Source organism: Halichoerus grypus, chromosome 9 (assembly GCF_964656455.1).
Source record: "Halichoerus grypus chromosome 9, mHalGry1.hap1.1, whole genome shotgun sequence".
NCBI lineage: Eukaryota > Metazoa > Chordata > Mammalia > Carnivora > Phocidae > Halichoerus > Halichoerus grypus.
The window spans coordinates 72,346,213-72,364,432 of record NC_135720.1 but is presented as its reverse complement, the minus strand read 5'-3'; the positions used below and the strand labels follow the sequence as shown (position 1 = coordinate 72,364,432).

At 40.3% G+C, this 18,220-nt stretch overlaps 1 long non-coding RNA gene across 1 annotated transcript in view; it reads right to left on the bottom strand.

Moving 5' to 3' along the window:
• LOC118541382 (uncharacterized) overlaps positions 1-18,220 on the bottom strand; it is a 134,204-nt gene that overhangs the window by 82,222 nt on the left and 33,762 nt on the right. The window contains exons 2-3 of the long non-coding RNA XR_013440933.1: positions 9,108-9,229; positions 7,510-7,584 (exon numbers count right to left, since the gene is read on the bottom strand). This is a non-coding gene — a long non-coding RNA (uncharacterized LOC118541382). The remainder of the gene's footprint in view (positions 1-7,509; positions 7,585-9,107; positions 9,230-18,220) is intronic.

The following is an 18,220-nucleotide window of genomic DNA, read 5'->3' as shown; positions in this document are numbered from 1 at the left end:
GAGTTAAACGGGTAAAGTTCATTGCTTCTCCACAAGTTATATAAGCTCTCTAGAGCCCAACATTCTTATCCTTGACCTAACGATTCCAGTACCTTGCATACTGAATCATCATGAAGATAACATGAGGCATGTGAAACATGCCCGTCATACCGTCCTGTCAGTCGGTTAACGTTGGACATCAGTTGCTCTTAATTTCTGATGAGTAAAGCCCACTCATCTGAAGACTTGGTAGTTTGGGGAGACACGGTCATACAAGCATGTTCATGTCATTGTCTACATGAGAGTACCATGATTGATCAGACCTCTCCTGCAGAAACGCTGTTTGGGCAGTTCCTGTGAATATCCTGAGATTTTGTGAACAGTCCCACACCCACATCATGTGAAAACATAAGAAGACACCAATGTTTTCAAATGTTAGAAATCTTCCTAAGTTATTTCTCTGTCTTCACTTGTCTATCAAATCATTTGTTCCTCTCTTCCGTCAACCAATGAAATCATATTTCCTGAGTGCTAGGTTTGATGCTGTAGGAGTAGAAGAGAATTATATGCCTTGGTCCTGATATTAAAGAGCTTGGAATCTGTAGGAGAGGCAAGAACCATGCCAAAAAAACAATGGGAATACAGTTCAAGACAGTAGATTATTCAGCGTAACACCAAAGGGTACTAAGGAGTTCATAGGGAGAAACAACTGTAGGTGAAAAATACAAATTATTTATAACACCTGCCCTCCACCCTGGCTGTCTCTACCTTTGTGAGAGTCAGCAAATCCACTAGGAGGGAGAGTGATTTGTTTCACTTGGGTCCTGGGATTTTTTAAATTTAGGGAGTATGAGCAAACGTGCTCCGGACAATTTTAAGAGAAGAGGGAGGGTGAACGAGGCTACTCCTTAGCTCTCAACATTCTTACACAACTCCCTGTGTACAATATTCAACATTCCCTTTCCCTGCCAACTTCCACTCACCCAGACTAAAGGGAGAAGGGGAGATGCCGTGTCACATACAAAGAGTTGTACAGTGTTAGCTGAGCTTGAAAATAGCCCGTAAGCATTTGAGTGACTTGAGTCAGAACACTGTTTTCTGCCATTAAAAAATATAAATCATAGGATTTTAATTTTCTCTCAGGTTGTTTTCCAAAATGGCTGTGTGTGCCGCATGATGGTTACCTGCAGTACTCACCCCCCTCCCTTTGTTGGAGCACCATTCGGAAGCCGAGGCAAACTTGACTGCTCCTCTTGGAGTCTCCTGGGCTTACACTTTCTGCAAAAGGTGCCTCTAGGAGGGAAAGGGAGTGACTGGCATTGTTCTGCACATGGTCTGAACAGGACAAAGACCTCAGTCTGGGCTTGTTCATAACGTGTTGATGTATTTCTTAGTAGAAATTTCTTGTTCTTCAGTTGTCCAATTATACCTCTTTTTAATAGCTTGAATTGCCATTTTATCTATAAAATCTAAGTCACTAACTACAAGGATTATTCAATGGCAAGGAAAGGAAGGGAAAGATTGTCCCAAAAAATGGGGAGGGAGATGAATCAGAAGATACCAGAAGAAGTGAAGATGCCTTAATTTTTAGTGGAGAATGTCATAATAATGACCAAAATTACCACTCTGATTTATTTCCATAATTCATATCTTTTTATTTCAGACTCCTGCCCAGGAATCTCCAATGTTTAATCCTTTCTGAACACTGGCAAAGAGACAGGTTATTATTTCTAGTGAGCAGAATCCAAATAAGAGATTCAGAGAGAGGGAGAGCAATTGCCAAAGGTCAGAAAGACTGGCTGAGCCAAAAGGGGAAGGTGATTGGTGCTCAGCCCACGCCCTCTAGAGGGGCTTATAGAATTTTCCAAATAAGTTTGTGATGTGCCTCCCTATAATGTGCTACAATTCAGGCAGGGAATCATGCTATCCCTACTTAGAAGAGAATAAATTTAAGAGAAATGAAATGAATGGATCCACACATACGTAGGCTATCCCATAAACGTGTACATTAGTGTATGAAATAACTAATGAATAACTCATAGAAAAGGCATTTTAAGGGTGGGAGACAATTGTGAGGCACAAAACGGTTCATGAAATAATTCATGAGGTCCTTTTCCCAGGTCAGCAGTGAACAGCATATGTATCTTGTCTTCTAAGTATTTTCTGTGTCTGTGGGCAAATCCCTGAATATAAGCCAGGGGTTTCTATGAGGAATTGTTTTAGTCTTTAGTCTTAGATGGATGCCATGATTCAGTGCCTAATGCCTATATTCTTTTATTCATTGATTCCTTTCATTCTTGAGTGAGTGACTACCAAGTTCTAGTGTCTGCGTCAAGTGCCAAGATCTTAGCATCTGCCTTCCTTGAGCCCCTACCCCTGCTAGAGGGAGACCTGAAATAAGCTGCATCTGTGTTCCTGGGAGAGCCTAGTGATTGAAGGAAGAGCTCATCTGCAGGAGCATTTTTACCTAATCACTCACTAATGGGAATATGAATTCTGGACTCTGCTTTCCGTGCAGCTCCCTGATTTGTAACCCCCAGTACAACCTTCCTCTATCACTGTGTGTGTCTGGAGGGGTTTAAAATGGAGACAAAAGAACCCTTTAGTTAGTAGCAGAGGTGGGACTCTACTTCAAGTATGATTCCTAAATACATAGTTCTTGACCAATCCTTTGTCTCTCTATCCAATGTCTATCTACTTCTCTATCCATTTATCATCTTCAGACATATTTTAAAAGTCACCAAATCTGTAACAAGTCCCTATTTCTAATTAAAGAGAGGCTGTCAGTCATGCAATGGGTATTTATTGATTGTCCACTATTTGCCAAATGCTGGGATTTCACAGTCTTCTCTACTAACTTGTATTTGTTTTTGTCTGTTTTTGTTTAAATATTGGCCAGGTACACAAAAACAGACACATAGATCAATGGAACAGAATAGAGAGCCCAGAAATGGACCCTCAACTATATGGTCAACTAATCTTTGACAAAGCAGGAAAGAATGTCCAATGGAAAAAAGACAGTCTCTCCAACAAATGGTGTTGGGAAAATTGGACAGCCACATGCAGAAGAATGAAATTGGACCATTTCCTTACACCACACACAAAAATAGACTCCAAATGGTTGAAAGACCTCAATGTGAGACAGGAGTCCATCAAAATCCTAAAGGAGAACACAGGCAGCAACCTCTTCGACCTCAGCCACAGCAACTTCTTCCTAGAAACATCGCCAAAGGCAAGGGAAGCAAGGGCAAAAATGAACTATTGGGACTTCATCAAGATAAAAAGCTTTTGCAAAGCAAAGGAAACAGTCAACAAAACCAAAAGACAACTGACAGAATGGGAGAAGATATTTGCAAATGACATATCAGATAAAGGGCTAGTATCCAAAATCTATAAAGAACTCATCAAACTCAACACCAAAAGAACAAAGAATCCAATCAAGAAATGGGCAGAAGACATGAACAGACATTTTTCCAAAGAAGACATCCAAACGGCCAACAGACACATGAAAAAGTGTTCAATATCGCTCGGCATCAGGGAAATCCAAATCAAAACCTCAATGAGATACCACCTCACACCAGTCAGAATGGCTAAAATTAACAAGTCAGGAAATGACAGATGTTGGCGGGGATGCGGAGAAAGGGGAACCCTCCTACACTGTTGGTGGGAATGCAAGCTGGTGCAGCCACTCTGGAAAACAGTATGGAGGTTCCTCAAAAAGTTGAAAATAGAGCTACCACATGATCCAGCAATTGCACTACTGGGTATTTACCCCAAAGATACAAAAGTAGGGACCCGAAAGGCTATGTGCACCCCGATGTTTATAGCAGCAATGTCCACAATAGCCAAACTGTGGAAAGAGCCAAGATGTCCATCAACAGATGAATGGATAAAGAAGATGTGGTATATATATACAATGGAACATTATGCAGCCATCAAAAGGAATAAGATCTTGCCATTTGCAACGACGTGGATGGAACTGGAGGGTATTATGCTGAGCGAAATAAGTCAAACAGAGAAAGACATGTATCATATGACCTCACTGATATGAGGAATTCTTAATCTCAGGAAACAAACTGAGGGTTGCTGGAGTGGGGGGTGGGGTGGGAGGGATGGGGTGACTGGGTGATGGACACTGGGGAGGGTATGTGTTCTGGTAAGTGCTGTGAATTGTGCAAGACTATTGAATCTCAGATCTGTACCTCTGAAACAAATAATGCAATATATGTTAAGAAAGAAAAAAAAAGAAGAAGAAGAATGTAGCAGGAGGGGAAGAATGAAGGGGGGGAAATCGGAGGGGGAGAAGAACCATGAGAGACAATGGACTCTGAAAAACAAACTGAGGGTTCTAGAGGGGAGGGGGTTGGGAGGATGGGTTAGCCTGGTGATGGGTATTGAGGAGGGCACGTTCTGCATGGAGCACTGGGTGTTATGCACAAACAATGAATCATGGAACACTATACCTAAAACTAATGATGTAATGTATGTTATGTCAACATAACAATAAAAAAATTTAAAAAAAAAAAAAAATATTGGCCAGGTAGGCAATACAAAAACCTGAGCTCCAATCCTGATATCAGGTATGCCAATAATTAGCTGTGTGACCTTGGACAATTTATTTCTCTGGGTCTCGGTTTCTTCTTCTTCAAGATGAAGAGAACATCATATTACTAAGGGCTGGGTTGTGTCCCTCCAAAATTCATATGTTGAAACCCTAACCCCCAATATCTTGGAATGTGACCGTATTTGGAAACAGGGACTTTATAGAGATGATTAAGTTAAAATGAGGTCATTAAGGTAGGACTTAATCCAAGCTGACTGGTGTCCTTATAAGAAGAGATTAGCACCCAGACAGGCAGAGAAAAGACAAGATGAGACACAAGAAGGTGCCATCTACAAGCCAAAGAGAAAGGCCTTAGGAAAAACCAACTCTGCCGATAACTGATCTTAGACTTCTAGCCTCCAGAACTACAAGGAAATACATTTCTGTTGTTGAAGCCACCTAATATCTGGCAGTTTGTTATGGTAGCCCCAGAAAACCAATAGTACAGATACCTAACTAAGGTCCCTTTCAATTCTCCCATCCTGAGATCATCTCTCCCTTCTAGGGAAGTAAGCAATATAAAATACTCTAAGGAACAATGTAAGTGTTTTTATAATGTATTGCAACTCCTTAGTTCTCAGTTAACTGATTAACACTAGCACACCGGGTCCTAGATAAAGAATTTTTTAAAATTCTTTTTGAAGGATTAATTGTTCTGTGGTGAGAACAACCTTGAGGTACACAGATTTTAAACTGTTTGTTTCTCCGTAAGCAACTGTATTAAACGGTCCCTGAAATTTTCCTTCAGTACATTTCTGGAGTGAAATTTAGCAGAGCGGCAGGTTCCTGTTAGAGCCCATGCAAGCGACTGAAGGGAGAGCAAGCGTCCAGGGTGCACCCTTGCAGCCAAAAGGGAAAGACTGTGGTCCTCCCGGACCTCCAGGGAGGTTCATATGCCCTGAAAACACTGATCAGTCATATCTAGTTGAGGTTTGTGGTTGTTTGGGGGGTGGCTGGCTTGTTTTTTAACACCAGATTTGTCTCCCATGTTGCAGAGTGGTTCCACTGATAAGGCCTCAGGAATCGAACTTAAACAATATACCTCCATCCTTACACTGAGCGTCAACTTGCAGAGTTCTGAATGTTTGGACTTGCTGGTTTTGACAGGCCAACAAACTTAAACAAAGGTGAAAAAACTAACTCTGAGACAAAGACCTATAAATCTGAAGGAAAGGGAGGGTGGCCTGGGTAAGGGTTATAGGGGTGACATTTTTCTTTTATTAACTGTGAGACAGGAAATGAGGCTTAAAGTATTGAAGGGATGATGAAGGACAGGGGAAGAGGGATCAGGTAAATGGATTGCAAAAACAACCACAGCAAAGGTTAAAGGGTGCGTGCTGAGAAATTGGTTTTAGCAACTGATTCTGTTACACGAAACAGGAGCCAATAATCTGAGATCTCCCGATATTAACTCGGAACGATCTTATTTGCTATGCTATCTCAAGCCAAACCATCAGAAAACAGGATTTTGTTCTCATTTCTCAAACCTACGTTAATATCTTTGGATGACCTTGGGCAAATGACCTTGGTAAGTGTATTACTTGGCGATCATTCCCGAAAACCATCCCTTCATTATTCCTTTGTAGCAGGCCTTCCCAAATGTCAGGACCACCCCTCCCGGGAAAGCAGGAGGTGCAGGGAACCAGCAGGAGCGGCGCTGTACCCTCTGCCATGTGAGAGCGGTTGCACGCCTCTGCGATTGTTTGTCATGACGGCAAGACTCCCGGATTTCCGGGGAAAGGGCGTTCCAGAAAGGACCGTGGGTTTGGGTTATGTCGCTCCGGTAATAAGACCAGCTCTATTAGCTGGTCATTTAAAAACTTCCACCGAACTTGATTGCCTTCCAGTGAAATACTTCATTTAATTTCCCCATAATCCATTCCCTCTCCTGCCCATCACACCTTTAATAACCCTACGTCATATGCTCATTAATCTTCCTCCCTCCACATCGTAGGGTTTTACATTTTAATATTAGAGCCAGTCATCTTGTTAGTTTGATTTATTGTTTTCCTCTTTCGAAAAGCCCACACTCTCTTTCTATGTACTATAAATAACAAAGAGGGGCTCCGGATTGAATAACGGAGCTGTAATTCAGGTTTGGGACTTAGCTGCCATTCCTAAAGCCTCAAGCCGCACCCCTGGGGACCGCGATGTCAGTAGAGGCTGGTGATTGAATTATAGCCCTGCAGTCAATCAGGGACGGTACGCTATTCGAAGTATTTCTACAAACGACAAGTTATTAGTGCTTTGAAATGAAAGTTAAAACTACAGTAGATCAGATGTTAGTTTAATGAGGATAGCTTTTTTTCCCTACTTAATGAGGTCGGAGCCTTTTTTTTTTTCTATTTCTCAAATAAATCATGAGCGATAAAAAAGAGAAAGCTCTTAGGTAATCAAGCTTTATTGTTTTGTTACTATTCTTTATAATATTGCACAGCTTTGCAAAACACATTCAGTTTTTAGAGTAGTGAAAAAAGTACAAAGAATGAAACACAAAGAAGAAAGGAAAGAAGGGATGGAAGGAGGGAACTTATTTGAATGTTCTCCTCAAGTTCCAATCAGCTCATAACTGAATTTCATAATTTTAGACACTGTCGAAGAGCTATGAATATGAACACATGGCAAATGACAAAGTAAAATCAAACAACTAAATTATAAGCCTTAAGATGTCAGGTCAAATAGGGACATATATCTTGGTTATTAATGTCTCAGGAAAACAGACCATAGTTGCAGAATTTTGTAAAATCCTGGGGAACTCCCAAAAGCTATCTTTGAACACTTCTTTCTTAAACACTAACAGAATGTTCCATTTTCATTTCTCAAACATGAAGATTTCTGATGATAAATGTTGTAAGAAAAGATTATGTCAGAAATATGACACAATCAGCTTCCATCTGCAGAAAAAGGCTCATAACCAAATCACTCACCTGAAAATGGATCCTCATCTTTGGGTAGGGACCCTTAATCATGGACCTTTTTGAGAATCGATGAAAACTATACACCTTGTCCCAGAAAAAAAAAAAAAATGATATCAATAAACAATACCTCTCCCTCTCTCTTTCACACACAAATACACACACACACACACATACACACAATTTTGCACATTTCAGGGGATTCATGGCCTCAGGATAGAAACCCTTGTCCAGTGGGGTAAACTGTGTTTTAAAAAGAAAACAAATCTTTCTCTAGTTTATACACAGATTACATTTAATTTTGTGGGGGTTTTTTGTTTTTTTGTTTTTGTTTTTTTTTAAAGATATTTATTTATTTGACAGAGAGAGACACAGCGAGAGAGGAAACACAAGCAGGGGGAGTGGGGGAAGCAGGCTTCCTGCTGAGCAGAGAGCCCAATGCGGGGCTCGATCCCAGGACCCTGGGACCATGACCTGAGCCAAAGGCAGACCCTTAACGACTGAGCCACCCAGGCTCCCTATATCTAATTTTGATCAATTAACCAAATATTTAATGCTTGATTTGAAGATCAGAATCAAACTCAATTCCATGGGGAGCTAAACTTTATTGTCTGTTATGTTCTAAAAAATTATATTATTTCAGAGGACCAAAATGCTTGATATGAGGCCTGTTTTTTGGATGCTGTTCTTAATCTGTGTTATGAAAGGGTTCTTGATAGGGAAGGGAAACATAATAATCTAAGAATTAGTGTCTTTTTATTGCCAGTGTTCTAGTGAAATAAATCATAGAAATAATTATTGTTATTATATTCACAATGAAACAATAGATGTAATTGGAAATATTCTCTGGGTCCAAATTTGTCATCAGGAAATGAGCATACTTATAACTCAATCCAATAATGTAAGCACTTTAGATAACAAGCCTTTGATAAGACCTCATATTGTATAGTGCACATTATAAGCTTATTAACTCATACTTACATGTCCAGAGGCAAAAAGAAATGCAGGCGAAACCATAATATGTTTCTTTCGTGAACTTTGCCTTTCCCCCAGCAATTCGTTTGAGCTACACTACTTTCTTTCGTTGCCTCAAAAGCTTCCAACCATTAGTAAAAATACCTACTTTTATCTTTATTCTTTTGTTTCGTTGCCCTTTCCAACGTACATGTGTATGTACAGATCACAGAGGTGCTGAGGGTGGTATAGGCTGAGGCGGGTTTTCTGTGGCCTCAGTTAAGTAACATAAGAAGCAGTCCACGAGCCAGGGAGTAAGCCGTGGGTGTGACCAGATGACCGCTTGGAGTCCAGTCCCCACATCACCCAAGGTCTTCGAGACACGCAGTGACAGAAGGCCCTGATGCTTTTCCTCAGCTATGACTCATAGGGCAGCGGTGCCCAGGGGTTACTTCATCAAATTTCCCTTCCTCGCCCGGGCTCAGAATCATTTTAAGTTTCATTCAAAATGGAGGAGTTTTTAGAGGCAACGAGCTCTGCCAAACCAACTATCACAGTGAATTGAGAGTTCTCAGTTTCAAATAAATTGGAAAACACTTCATTCCTGTGGCAAAAACGTCCCCATCCAGTAAATGTCAAAGGTAATCTGCACTCACCCTGAGTGAGCCAAGTTGAAGCCCTTACGTTTCCCCTGATACTAAGGCATCTTGGAATTCCCAATCTGCGTACCCAAATGACCCAAAGTTGTTCTCCTGCCTTCCAGTGATTAAAACCCGGTCTGTTAAAAAAAAAAAAAAATGCACATGAAAACAATCAAACAAGAATTCAGGCAGTAAATTGGGACATTTTATCCTTGATTCTAGGGTCCAAGGAATTGTCCCACATTTACCACTGTTGCAAGTGAGCAGCCCTGGGGAGAATCATAGTATCAGGATGGTGGCTAAATCTATCATGGTCCTTGGAAATTTACGGGAATTCCTTGAGACCTGTGTTTAAAGAGCACGCATCAGAATTGCCCTTTTTCCTTCAAAGTGATTCTTTGCCCCTGGACTTGCCTTTTGTCATTCTATTCAATTTAGCCCAAGTTTTCATTTTGAAAGTATCACATACATACTGGCATTGACTACGTCTCTAGGCAAACTCTGGGAAGCATCTATCAAAATCCTTATAGGAGGTTCAGAGTCAATTCCACCCCATATCACCTTAGTGCTTACTCTCCACAAAGTCCCACATATAGCATTTTTGTATATGTTTCCTTATGAAAGCTTAACAAATCTAGTAGCTGTATTAATTTCTTTAAAGATATGGAAACTCATAGAGAGGAAGTTGAAACTTTTGTACTGGTTTGGCAGATAAGAAAGAGCTTATAATGTGAACTCTTCCATGCTCTCTAGTTCTTTTTCGATTTATCCTTCCAACTGCACTATTTCCTCCTGTACTCTGGGACAGTCCAAGTGGAAAATTAAATCCAGAGCCATTTTCACCTGAAATCATAGTTTGATGCTGGATTGCTCTTTTTTTTTTTTTTTTTTGGTTTCCAAATTACATTATAGACTTATCTTTCTAGCAATGTGGAAACCTCTCCAAGTATTGCACAAATAAAAATGCTAGTTAAAATATATAATCATGATTTTAATGCATGGCTAAGTTGGCTGGAGAGTAAGAGCATTCCTCAGATGTCAGAAACGATGAGAAAGCACAAATCTTCAGGGGTAAGTAAACACTGGAACCAGCATTTGCCTGGGAGATACATGCCAATTATTAGGGTTCTCAGAAGGGCAGACTTCAGGTCACAGACACCAACTTAAAAGCCAGGATCTCTGGGGAGCAGTTTTATCAGTGGGGGAGTAAGAGAAACCCCACCCCAGGGAGGGAGACGATGCTAGTATATGCCTCCCACTCCCTTTCCACTGGGAATTCCTAACCTCGAGCCACACTCACTGAGGACTGATGTAGGGGGCCTGATTATATACCACTGATGTGGTCAACAAACAAACAAAATTACCCTAAACCAAGACTATAGTTTAAAACAGTCTCAGGTGATAATGCCCTCATGTGCTCAACAGAGGCAAAGGAAAGTCTGCTCTGCAGGGATGCACTTTAAAAATAGGCCACATAAAGGTCCAGCTCAAAAGGAGTTCACAGTCGAAGAATACTGTTAGAAGCATACAATTAGGAGCATACTGTAACATACAATAATGCACACAAATACTGTCCTTGAGCCAAGAGACATATATAGAACATGGCACCCAGCAACTGGAAAAATACACATTTACTTGAAGCACACAGAAAAAATTTACAAAAATTAAACAAGGAGTGATCTCAACAATCATGAACAATCATGAAAAATACTTATCAAGCTTGTTGGAGGCATCTACAAATAATACTTGGAAAGAAATTTAAAGCCTTACGTGTTGGTATTAATAAAGAAGGTTGAAAATAACTAACCTAGGCAATCAATTTAAAAAGCTAGAAAAAGGAAAAACATAGTAAGGCCAAAAAAAATAGAAGAAAGGGAAGAAATATAAGAGCAGGAATTAATGAAATATAAAACAATGACACATTGGAGAAAATCAACAGAAGAAACAACAGAAAATTTGGGGTTTTTTTTGTTAAGTCTAAAATTGATACATCTTTTGCAAGATTTACCAAGAACAAAATAGAGAAGGTACAAAAAATAAAACAGTATTAAGAACCAAAAAGATTACAATGCCTTGTTTGCACCATAGATTAAAAAGCTAATGTAAAAAAAATCTTATGAACAACCTTTGGCCAATTTATAAAAATTGAAACAAGTGTTAGGCCATAAAGTAAAAATTAAAAACACATTTCAGGGGCACCTGGGTGGCTCTGCCAAAGGTGGATCCGCCTTTGGCTCAGATCGTGATCCCAGGGTCCTGGGATTTGGGGCTCCCTGCTCAAGCGGGGAGTCTGCTACTCCCTCTCCCTCTGCCTCTGCCCCACCCTCCCCACCCTGTCGCGAGTGCTCTCTCTCCAATAAATAAATAAAATCTTAAAAAAAAAAAAAAGAAAATGATATAAACAATGTATCCCAGAATTGGTATGTAAATAAGTGTTATTCACAATAACATCTAATAGTATCACTTAGGAATCAATCTAACAAACACATACAAGACTTTACTGAAAAACTAAGCAACTTTATTGAGTGACATTAAAGATTTCTCTGTTACTGTTTATTATTGTTACATAACAAACCACCAAAATTGGGGGTCTCAAACAACAATCATTTTATTTTGCCCATTTTCCATGGGTCAAGAATTCATTTAAAAAAAAAAAAAAAGGTTTGTCTCTTCTTCATGATGTCTAGACGCTTAGCTAGGAAGACTTGAAGTCTAGGAGTGACCCTACCGTTGAAAACTGGAATCATCTGAGGATTTGCTCACTCACATGCCTGGCCCCTGAGCTGAAAGGATTTGAAGTTAGAACTGCTGATGGGTGAGGCACCTGGGTGGCTCAGTAGGTTAAGCGGCTGCCTTCGGCTCAGGTCATGATCCGGGGTCTTGGGATCGAGCCCCACATCGTCGGGCTCCCTGCTCAGCAGGGAGTTTGCCTCTCCCTCTGTCTGCTGCTCGCCCTGTTTGTGCCTGCTCTCTCTCTCTCTCTCTCTCTCTGTCAAATAAATAAATAAAATCTTTAAAAAAAAAAAAAAAGAACTGCTGATGGGAGAACCTACATGTATGTGCTTTCCCCATGTACTTGACTTCCCTGCAGCATGGTAGCCTCACAGGAAGGCATCATATTCCACTGGAAGAATTTTATAAAACTATCCATTCTCTCCATATTGACTTATGGATTCAATGTAATCTCAATCAAAATTACAATAAGGTGTGTGTGTGTAACTCAACAAGCTGATTCTAAAACTTACATAGATGTGCAAAAGGTCAAAACACTCTTAGGAAAGAAAAGAAAGGGGCAAGAATTGCTCTAGTAAATATAAAGACTCATAAAGTTACAGTAAACACGATAGCATATAAGCCAGCAATTCTCCTCGTAGGTTTTACCATGAGACACACAAGAAGATATTCAGAGCATCACTGGCTGTCAGAGCCCAAAAATAAAAAAGGAACCCACAGGGGCGCCTGGGTGGCTCAGTCGTTAAGCGTCTGCCTTCGGCTCAGGTCATGATCCCAGGGTCCTGGGATCGAGCCCCGCATCGGGCTCCCTGCTCCGTGGGAAGCCTGCTTCTCCCTCTCCCACTCCCCCTGCCTGTGTTCCTGCTCTCGCTGTGTCTCTTTCTGTCAAATAAATAAATAAAATCTTAAAAAAAAAAAGGAACCCACAAATGTCTATCATTAGTAGAGTAAATAAATTATAGTCTATTCATAAAAGAGAGTATCATACAGCAATAAAAATGAACAAACTGTGGCTCCGTGCTTTAATATGAACGATACCAATGTAATTCTGAGTGGGAAAAAAAAGACAGAAGAACGTTTACAGTATACAGTAGAATTCCATTTATTTAAAATGCAAAAACAAAGCAAAACCAGTGCATTATTTAGGTATATCCATATGTATTGAAACTACAAAGAAAAGCAAGGGAATGATTCACTTAAAATTGAGGCTAGAATTACCATGGATGAAAGGGAAGAAGATGGGATCAGAGAGGCACCCAGAAAGTTTTAAATGGGCTGACAATATTGTATTTCTTGAGCTAAGTGGTGGGTAAATGAGTATTCATGTTATTAGTCTTCAGATTGCATATATATCTTATGCAAACTCTTTTATGGATGACATATTTCACAATTAAAAATTTTAAATTCTATTATATACTACTACTACTACTACTATATGTACTATACTATGAAGCTATGATCTGGTCTGTGGCCACACAGAACAGACCTTGAACAGTTTGGAAGCCACCCCTGCAGTTCCATAGTTAGAAAGATATTTAAAAGTATAGCCTAAGAGATATACTTCAGTCAATGACTTCAACAAAGTGGGAGAGAAATTTCCAGATTATAGAAATTTCAGCAAAAAGACTGTTTTATAGGTATATATAGTTTTTTAAAAGCTGTAGCTGTCTACAAAACTCCTATCATTCCTGAGCATGTGCAGAGCACAGGGACAAAGCCCAGAGACAGCCAAGGCTCAGGGGAGGGGTGAGAGCAGTGTGGTGAAGGAGAGGGGTCCTCTTTTATATCCCAGCCCTATAGCAATCTGCCCTATGTGAGCAAATTAGAAACAGCAGTTGTATCCATTGTAGAAATACAGCTAGTGATGACACTTTAAAAGTATGCACTCTGAGCAACTGAAGCAGTGACAGTGAGAATTGCCACAATTCGGATATTCATCTCATTACGAGGATGGACTGCTCAGATGGGATGCAGAGCGTCCTGGGACACTGAAGACGAGAAACGATGCAGAACAAGATGATGAAAGGAGAGGGTGGTTTGAACAAAACCCAGGCATGTACCATTCCCTTAACCACACCTGACAAAGGGCTGCGCTGATGGCCTAGGGACAGGGAATTGGAAACAATACCAGATATACCGCGGTACATCAGTATTGGTTTGTTAAGTAAATGTTCTCATAAGTGAGTCTTTGACTGCTTTGCAAGCTGCAGAGCTTGCTCAGCAGTAAGCATTCAATCATTTTCAAACCGCTTTGTTAGATTCATAAATTTTCAAGTAAAGAAACCCCTCCAGTGATTTCTACAGAGGTACTTAAACAGGGTGGCTCCAACTGAGGGCTGTAGTTAGAATTCTGGATGACAACAAAGGATACACAGTAACTTTCCTTATAGAACAGTGCTTGCTTGACCCAAACTCCTTCCTACCTGGGCAGAGTTGCACATAACAGAGTTGCACTTAAGAATTATTTTTAATAGTCTCTTTCCCTAGGTAACTAATTACCTTCCTTCTGCTAGTCTTTCTGCTTCTCTACTAATGACCACTAAAATCTGACAGATTCAAAATTTTGAAAGTCATCCAACTATTTAACTCAGCCCTAGATTTTTTCAGAGAAACAGAAACTTCCAGATGTAGATCATTTATTTAAGTTACATATCATTCCTCTAAAATGACATGCAGCCAACTCACAATTATCCCCAATAACAGAGACCGGGTAGAGCAGGCATAACTTAATTCCACTGATAACTAAGAAAGTTTATTTGCCTTCTCCTTTATCAAACTTTTGCCAGAGTTACTAGCCAGTTTCTGAAAGGATGGTTCAAATTTCATCTTCTTTTACTTATCTTACTATCCTTCTACTGAGAGGGCTAATGAGTTGCCAGAGTCAGGCAATAGAAGGAGGTCTAGGGGTGCCTGGGTGGCTCAGTCAGTTAAGCGTCTGACTTGATCTTGGCTCAGGTCTTGATCTCAGTGTCGTGAGTTCAAGCCCCGTGTTGGGCTCCACACTGGGCATGGAGACGAAGGAGGTCCAAAGAGAAGAAGAAAATCATATAGTTCCTTAACAGGATAAACACCTCTGAGTTGAAGTTGAATATGTTTTCTCCTTGGTGGGTAAGGTTAACTGAGAAACTGTGTGTTTTTACTCTGGATATTATGCCTGGGGTGACCAGATGTCCCACCACTGCCATTCCTGTCAATACTATGTCGATCAAGGGGCACCTGGGTGACTAAGTTGGTGAAGCATCCGACTCTTGATTTTAGCTCAGATCATGATCTCCGGGTCGTGACATCGAGCCAGGCTCTGCACTCAGTGGGGAGTCTACTTGAAATTCTCTCTCCCTCTCCCCCTGCATGCTCTCTCTCTTCCTCTCTCTCTCTTTCTCTCTCTCTCTCAAATAAATCAATAAATTTTTAAGAAAAATACTATGTTTATCAACATGTCCTTTGTTTTATCCTTGTTCCCTTCTTTTTTTCCCCTTTTTTTAGTTCACCACCAGCTAGCCCTCTTTTTTTTCTAGGGCCTCCTTTTCCTGAATTCTTTATTATAGCAGAAAGCATGTAAGTTCCACAGGAGTAAGTATGGACCCCAAAGACTAGTTGAGGGCCCCCAGGAATGGGGAGCATCTCCTAGCCACCTCTTTTTCCACCTCCCCTGAGAAGTCCCTTATTCTTCCCCCTTCCCTCTGGTGCCAGGGAAGAGAACTAACTTCTGCTCTGCACCAGCCATATGCCAGACATTGGTGGCTATCCTACATCCATCTCCTACTCAGTCTTGCCTTCAGCTAAATGCAGTATTGGTTTATTATGCCTATTTTACAACAGCTTCAAAAGATTAAGTTTTATTCTGCTACTAAGTAGCAGGGGCAAGATAGAGATCCAAGCTCTTACTGTTTTTACCACAAAAATGCTACCAGGCATAAGCTACGGTTTCTTTTGCCGTATTCTCACTAACTTTCAATCTATAATTTCATCAATGTATTATATTTCCTACATTAATTCCCATGTTTACAGAGAAAATTTACAAATTTGAGAACATTAAAATCTTAATTATAAAATTAAATAGAAGGAAATTATCGCTTGAAGATTTTAATGGATACTGGAATCAATCTGGTTTCATTGAAATTACCTGAAGGGAATTTCAGAGAAATGTAATGATTTTGTGTATTTACTTCTAGTTAAGGATGGTAGCTTATTGCATTATCTCTGTTTCCTCCAAGACTCTATTAGATTGACAGCAAAGGATTTTTCATAAGTCATAAACCCACAGGACCAGGGGAGTAGGGGAGAAGACAGAAGCAACAAAATTTTGGATGCTGGAAAGAAAATAAATGAGTGCAACAGACTTAGCAGACCCAATAAAGTTAACTGATAAATCAGCAGCAGGGGAGCCAAGAAGAAACCATATTTATGCCATAGAACCTCCAAGAGGATGAAGAATTAGCAGTATCCAGGACTTCTGGAATAGGGGTGAAGGTAGAGCTAATAAAGGAGTATTGACTGACAGTCCTCATAAGATTTCCAAATACGTACTCTGAAACCAAGAGCCAGGTGACTGCTGCTTCTTCCCATGGAAGAAAACAAATGTTTATCCTCCAGCGAAGGTAAAACAGAGGCTCTCTGAACTGAAGGACGCCAGTCCCAGGTAATGATGGGGAGACATTGAAATCAGGTGGTTATGTAGAAGTATTATTAAAAGCCTTCACACTCCAGCTTTCTTTCCACATTTGCCTTCCAGAAATCCAGACTATTCCTCCAATAAGATATTATAATGTCCCTCCCTAGGGAATCTGAACACATTAAGGAAAAAAAAAAAAGGTCCAAAGCTATTGACATTGGAGCTGCCCCAGTGAAACAACCCAAACAGATCACCCTGATGTCAGCCCACAGTTGGCTTCAGCAACATGTTCAGGGGCTGCAATTAGCTCTGCAGCACTATACCCTTAAACATGAGCAAAGACATGATTTGCCAAACGTTAAGAAATGCATTTAATGTGAAGAACAGGAGGTCCAAATAAATCAACATTTAAAATCGCATGGAGGTAAAAACAATGGAAGGAAATTTCATAAAAGGTATTGCTCACAGTAGTAGAAAGATAAGATACTGCATCCACTAAACAAGAATGGTATAACGTTAAAAATTGAAGAATATAAAAAAGCTCAAAGGATGTAAAAGAAAAAAAAAGTCAGGGAAGGGTTGAAAAATAAAGTTGACAAAAATTACAGAAAGAGCCCAAAGGACAAAGAGAAGAGAATGGGGTCAGAAAGATAAGAAATTAGAAGTAATCCCACACCTGAATAGTAACAGTTCCAGAGAAAATAAGAACTGTTCCAGAGAAAACAAAGAAAATTTAAAAAAGCAAATCAAAGAAATAGTTTAAGAAAATAGTACAGACCAATGAATAAAGTTCCAACAGAAAGGATTCTCCGTGTGCTTATAACAGTGGATGAAATCACACCCATTGCTGCAAGGCACAGTGTGACCGTCCTGTGATGCATCCCTCAAATCTCTCTTCAGGAAGGAAGGACTTACTCCTCGTGCTGCAGGGAGTGCCTTCAGCTAGGGAGTGCCTCAGCAGAAGAGAATTGCCTTCTCTAAGGTCCTGTCTCCTTCCAGGGTGGCCCATAGCCAGTCAACACAGGGATGTAAAGGACCACCCTCCTTGCCCCACCCAGGACAACTCTAAAGGGCCATCCCATTTGTAAAGCCACTATAGACCCTCTGCTGAGGCTTCTCTGAGAACACATCACAACTCAGCTTCTCCCTCCCCCTCTCAGACTTCCCTTCCTCCCCTCCATAGGTGTTGGTCTCAAGAGCACTCCCAAATAAACCTTCCCCCATACTAATCTCCATCTCAGAATCTGCTTCCTGGAAATCTAGCCTGTAATACACATCACTGTGAATTTTCAAAATAACTGAGATTTTTTTTTTAAAAGAAGAAAAAGAAAAAAAAAGAATATATCCTAAAAGCTCTCTAATTGGGCTTAAAGAGGAAAAGCAGGTTTCATACAAAGAATCAAGTATAAAAATGGCTTTGGATTCTCAATAAATGCTGAAAACTAGTGGACACTGGAGAAAAATTTTAAATTAAGAGAGAGAAGGGAAAAAAACCCACTTCAAACCTGAAATTTTATACCCAGCCAAAACCTAAATGAAGTGTGATGATAGAATAAAGACATACGTAGTCTCATAAAATTTACCACTCATGGACTTTTTCTCATGAAAAATTGGAGCATGTGCATAAGTAAAATGAAGGAATAAGCCAAGAAAGGGAAGAAAATATGGAATCCAGGAAATGGGGGTCCTGACCTGGGAAAGTGGCAAAGAGAATCCCCCGGGATGACAGGATGGTGGTGAAGGAGATCCCCAGATGACAGCTGGCTGGAGAGAAGCCTAAATA